Raw genomic sequence first — 6,545 nt, 5'->3', positions numbered from 1 at the left:
AAACTTCCTTCTTGGAGTTTTGGAGGCGGAAATGTAACATCCTTTAAATGCTTCCTTGAAAACAGGTATTTTCATACAGGCTTTCCCTGGGCTGTAATTGCTGCTGGGTTTATTTTAGTTTTACATGGTATTTTAAAACTTTTTAAAGCTTTATATTATGTTTTGATTAGCTGTATTTTGTGGTTTTAATTGTGAACTACCCAGAGAGCCTCAGCTGTTGGGCAGTATAAACATGTAATAATAAATAAATAAATGCTTATCAATAGGTCAACAAATGCATCTCACAAGAAAGAAAACCTAATTGATCTTGGAGAGCTAGTGATACTCCACTAGTTCCCTCCAACCTCAAGGATGTAAATAATAATGGTATTCATGTCCTAAAAAATTTGGCTCTCAGTTGGATTTTGCAATATTTCCACATCTGTCCTAAAAGTAAGTAGTATGTCCAAAGATTTGTGGCTAAGAGGGAATTGAAATTACTTCCCAGATGTTGTAAAATAATAAAAAGAAATGCCTAGACAGAGCAATGCAGAGAGAGAGAGAGAGAGAGAGAGAGAGAGAACACACCACCTAATTTTGTCTGAAAATAATTCCCTACATATTAGGAGCAAATTTCTAACTCCTTGTGAAGTGCACGTCAGGGGCACATTAAGGCAATGGTTAATGATGTTCCCTGACTTAGAACAAATAGTTCAGACCTTTCCTTACATAACTGCGGAGGACGGAATTGAGGGAATTACGTAAGGATCATCAAAGTGAGGATAGGTTTGAGAGATAGAGCTTAAACAGTTTCATGGGAATTTTAGAGAAAGACTAGATGCTTTTTCCAAAATGTCTTTTCTATCATTCCTAGCCACACAGGTGGACTGGAGCATGGTTGTTGTTGTTGGTGGTAGTGGTGGTTCATTGCTGGGATCACAACAGGGGAGGAAAGGAATCAATTGCCCCTGTCCACACATTAAAATCTAGATAAGAATCCCCCAATATACCTTTCATTAGTTAAATCAAAGATGGAGTCGTAAATGCAGACTGTAGCCTTAGCTAGACCTTCCCTTTGTTCTTGGGCAGAAGAGGGGAGATCTCACGTTGGGATTAATGCAAGATCTCTGCCCCGTTTACACGTAAGGTGTGATGACCTCAGGAAGAGAGGTGTCGTGCCTGCCATTTTTTTAAAAAAAGAGGACGTGGTGCACGAATGCTCGTGCGCTAAAGGAGAGTCTTTTTAAAATTTAATTTGGTTTCCTGCTCCCCCCACCCTAACTCTGATGGACACAGCACTCCTGAGGAGCACAGCACCCGAGACCGCGGAAAAAGCTGGCCCAAAGGAGAGGGCTCTATCCCAGAGCAAGGGAAGGATGATCCCTCCCTGATCCTGAGATCCCCTGTGCGTCATGTGGACACACAGGGATGATCCCGGGGTTTGCCCCGGGATATAGCCTAGTCTAGTTAAGGCCAGTGTGTTAAACATTCCATGTAGTTTGCCAGTCTTAATAAAGTGGAAGGAAAATTTTCTTTGTTACTGCCACTGTCTTCTCATCATGGGCCTTCAACTGATGATTTCAGTTGTATTCAGTAAGATTACAAACTTTTAAAAAAACCAAGCTGCTTACTGCTTCAGCTCCCTGGAAAACTAAGGAGAAAATAGACAATAAGACAGAGAGAATAAGCATGTAGGAACTATATGTTGATTGTCAGCCATGTCTTCCATGTGCTTACTGGGAAGGGATCTACACTAGTCAAGTTAGAATGTGTCTTGCCGTTTTAAAGTGTGCATTTGGTAGTATTTCGCCACATGATGTTCAGTTTGAGACGTTTTATTGTTGTCTGTTCTCCGGTTTTCATTTTGAACTTCTCTGAAATAAGTCGTTCTATTTGGTATGATGTGGCCCATTTCATCGTATTAAATGGGTTTCCTGTAGTTCTTAATTAGCCAATCACATTCCTGGGGGGGGGGCATGTTTATGTAATTTCCGTGCCCAAAGTTGGAGCCATTTTTCCCCCCAAGCCTCTTTTTTGCAGACATTTTTTAGTTTCAGTTTTGAGAGGCTGCTTCCTGGTTTGTTTGCCAGTGGAGAGAAGAGGAAGTGGGAGGGGAAATTGGCAGACGGGGGAAAAAGAACAAACGGATTTGTTTTCTTAGTGTGGCCAAAAGGAATGCATTCCCATGGAAAGAGAAAAGTAAGTAAACGTTTTAAAAACTGCTATGTTTTATATTGTTCAAAAACAAAACGTTCAATGACTGTACTAAAAACAACATTTCATGTACTAGTGTAGATCCCTTCTGGGTCACCAGCTAGCGGTTTTAAAGCAGGGATGCACAACCTGCAGTTCAACAACATCTGGAGGGCCACAACTCCCATCAGTCCTAGCCAGCCTAGCCAGTGGTGATGGATGATAGAAGTTGCAGTCTAACAGCAGATGCTGTTAGGGCCATCCCTGCCTTAAGGAGACTGTAAGCTTTTGAGATGCAAACAGTGACCCCCTCCACATTCTCTGTGTAGCAGGTACATAGTGTTTAAAATGTCAGATTCCATTGGTAGTAATCTCTGAGCCTTTCAGACAAAAAGTATCTATAGCAATGTGTTGTGTTGCATGTGTGCTTTCGAGTTTCTGTTTCACATAAGCAGAAGGTTTTTAGTAGAACTTAACAATTCTGTAATTCTTCTACTGACATTTGACATTTGGTTCTCCCTCGCCCTCTCGCTACTGTTGGGTTTTGTTTCATTTTCTCTATTAGCTGCTGTGCCTTTGCGAGAGCAGAAAAAGAGCATCTCTTTGTTTGTATTATCAGGCAAAATAGCATCTGGCTGTGCTGGTGTTTAATCCCCGGAGAATCCATTCTGTTAGATATGGAAAACCTCACATGATAAACAGACAAAATAAAAATCTTCATTTTGTGGGTGAGGCAGTGATGGCCTAGGGAAACCATGTGGGCGAGCCAAGAATTCACCCTTTTGAATATCAGGGTTAGTGTGTCTTAGGCCCAATCTACACAGAAACACATTCAGAAGCATTTCTGGTTTTATCTGCTTTTTCATGAAATCGGCTTTCGTCTGTCAGCAGCACAGAAAGCAAGAAAAGCAAAGTATACACTACCTTAAAACCTGCTTTCACAGGTCAAGCTGCACTTTAATCTGTCTTACTTTGGGGTTAGGTGGGCAGACCCCCACCAGTTGAACTGAATGTCATCAGCCATGTAGGAGCTGCTCAGCAAATGAGAGAAGCTTGTTCCCTGCCCCTGTCCATACACCCCTGCTCAGGGAAGTTTACTGGAAGCACTGAATTAAGGCCCTGTAATTTACCCCACACCTCCCCTTGCCATTCAGCCTTGGGACATTGTGAAAGGTTAAAATAGTGCTACTGCAGCATTGTGAGTGTTTGAAATAGCGCTACTGCAATATTGTGAATGGGAAAAAGAGGCTAGCCATTGTGAATGGGAGAGCAGGCTACTGCGCTATTGTGAATGGGAAGTGCTAAGTGGGAAAGGAAACCTGTGTCCAAAAGTGTCCTACTGTGAATGGGGAAAAAGAGGGAATGGGGAAGTGGAATGGACAGCCCCACCCAGGACCCAGAAACATCCCTAGGGATGTCCAGGATTTAATATGGGGATGGGGGATGGGGTACACTGTAGTTGAACTGCTTGGGAGTTTAAGGGAAAAAAAACTCACTAAAATGATTCTGCGAAAATGCACCTTTTCCAGAAGGAAGCTGCAGGGTTGCTGTGGATTGGTGATGTTATCTGTGAAGAATTGCCCAAATTTGCTCTCCCTCCACATTAAATCAGCTGGGTAGATTGGATCTTAGACTCAACACAATTATTTTACTATCTGTTGTTGTCAGATGGCAGGACAAAGCTTCTTCCCTTTTAGGGATGTATGAAGGCAGAATCTTACAAAATCTTACTGCTGCATAATAGTGAAGTGGAATGGAGTGAACTGAGACCGGAGTGACATCCTTTCAGGTTCCTTACGATTATGATCTGAGGACTTGATGACAATTCACTTTGGGAAACCTTTGTGGAATCTCTTGTGATTGTGCCAAAGGCCTAAGTGAAGGAAAGGAAAATACGTACAAGCAGAAAGTCTCTCTCCCTGACACTGTGAAGCTATTGTTGTACGCTATTCTTCTGGTCAAAGAAACAAAACAGTCAAAAGGGAAATGCAGTCATTGTGGTAAGGCGGAACATAAATTACTGCACCTGCAGTTTGGCAGAAGGCCATGGGCCACGTATTACAAAGTATACTCTATTGTAGAAGCTACCTAGATGACATAATAGTTACAGGATCCATTGATAAGGATCCTCTGAAGAATCTGGCACAAGTTCTCAAGAGACTGGAAGAATACGGATTGTGTGTAAATCATGATAAATGTGAATTCTTCAAAGAATCAGTTATGTATTGTGGACATGCTATAGATGCCAAAGCATTACCAGTCATTTGAAAAAAACAGAAGGAGTTTTGAGGGCATCTCACCCAGAGAACATATCACAGGTTTGTTCATCCACTGGGTATGTTAATTACTATAATAGTTTTTTGCACAATTTAGCAACTGTGCTGTACCCATTGTAGCAATTGCTTCAGAAAGGAAAAGATTGTGAATGGACTAAGCAAGTAGAATATTAGGTCTAGCTAAGGCCTTGGAGATCATCCTGGTCTGTGATGCTTCAGCTGATGAAATTGGACTAGTGGTGCTAGATGGCAAAGAGCAAACCATCCCTTTTGCTTCCTGATTTTTGGGCCTCGCAGAGCATAAGTGTGCCCAGATGGACCAGGAGGCCTTGAATCTAGTCTGGAAAATTAAGAAATTTGGACATGATCTCTATTCGTAGGACATTTACTTTAGTTACAGACCACAAAAACTTGCCATCTATTTTTCATCCCATCAAGGGCATTCTAGAGAAGGCCAGAAACAGATGACATGCAGAATACCACTTCAATGAGAACCATACATACCCTCAGAAGCCTTTTTCTCTCAAATGGGGTTGCCAGTGGTTACAGACATACAATGATGTCATATAAAATTGCATCTGATTATGTGTACACTAATACTTGACAGCTAATACAACTGTAAATTTGTTCATCTTTGTTTTGGTTATTTTTATAGAAAATTAGTGTTACATAGGTCAATAGTGGCACACTGTAGATGTGTTTCCTCCTTACAAATTGAGAAATCCTGTTTGCAAAGACTTAAGCAGATATTTTGGTAGCACTGTAGGAACTGATTAGAAAACTGTGGGATGACGTTTGCTGGGAGAGGGACAGGGGAAGTGTGGCCCTGTTGATTCTCTTGGATCTCTCTGTGGGTTTCAATACCATCATCCATGGTATCCTTCTGGATAGGTTGTCTGAGCTGGGAGTTGGAGACACTGTGGCCTTAGCTAGACCAGGCAAAATCCCGGGGCGAACCCCAGGATTGTCCCTGTGTGTCCACATGATTCACAGTGGATTCTGGGATCAGGGAGGGATGATCCCTCCCTTGCCCCAAGATCTCGTCCTCCACTTTGGGCCTGCTTTTTCTGCGGTCCCAGGCTTAGTCCGAGACCATGGAATTTGTGGCCTATTTCCGTGGCTTGACCCAGCTCCGCGCAATTACTTACGCAGAGCTGGGAGCCGCACACAGGGTGCAGTGCTCCTCAGGAGTACTGTGCCCATCAGGGATAGGGTGGGGGGAGCGGGGAAATTAAGTTACAATTTTAAAAAAAAACCTTACCTTTGCGCACGACCGTTCGTATGCTCCATCTTCTTTTAAAAATAAAAAATGGCGGGTGCAACACCTCTCCTCCTGAGGTTGTCATGCCTTACATGTAAACAGAGGAGGGATCTCGCATTAATCGTGGGATAGAAGGTAGGTCTAGCTAAGGCCTGTGTTGCAGTAGTTCTGCTCCTACTTGGATGGCTGACTCCAGAAAGTGGTGCTGGAGGATTATTGCTCTCTGCCATGACACCTAGGCTATGGGGTTCCACAGGGCTCTATTTTATCCCTATGCTGTTCAACATCTACATGAAACTGCTGGGAGAGGTTATCCAGAGATGTGGGCTGAGGTGTTATCAATATGCAGATGACACCCAGCTCTACCTTTCATTTTCATCAAACCCAGGTGAGGCAGTGGCTGTTCTGAACCAGTGCCTGGACACAGTAATGGACTGGATGAGAGCCAACTAACTGAGACTCAATCCAGACAAGACGGACGTACTGTCAGTGGGTGGTTCATCTGTTTGGCTAGATGATGTTCATCCTGTTTTGGAGGGGGGTTGCACTCCTCCTAAAGGATTGGGTTCATATTTTGGGGGTGTTCTTGGATCCAGAACTGTCTCTTGAGGCGCAGGTGGACTCATTGGTGAGGAGCACATTTTATCAGCTTAGGTTGATATACCAACTGTGCCCTAATTTAGACAGAGATAGCCTAGTTACAGTTATTCCCACTCTGATAACCTCTCATCTGGATTACTGCAATGCATCATATGTGGAGCTGCCTTTGAAAATGGTCCAGAAACTTCAGCTGGTACAAAATAGGGCAGTACATTTGTTAACAGGGACTGGCCAAC

This window comes from Elgaria multicarinata, chromosome 4 (assembly GCF_023053635.1).
Source record: "Elgaria multicarinata webbii isolate HBS135686 ecotype San Diego chromosome 4, rElgMul1.1.pri, whole genome shotgun sequence".
NCBI classification, from domain to species: domain Eukaryota; kingdom Metazoa; phylum Chordata; class Lepidosauria; order Squamata; family Anguidae; genus Elgaria; species Elgaria multicarinata.
The sequence above is the reverse complement of the archived record's forward strand: the minus strand, read 5'-3'. Positions refer to the sequence as shown.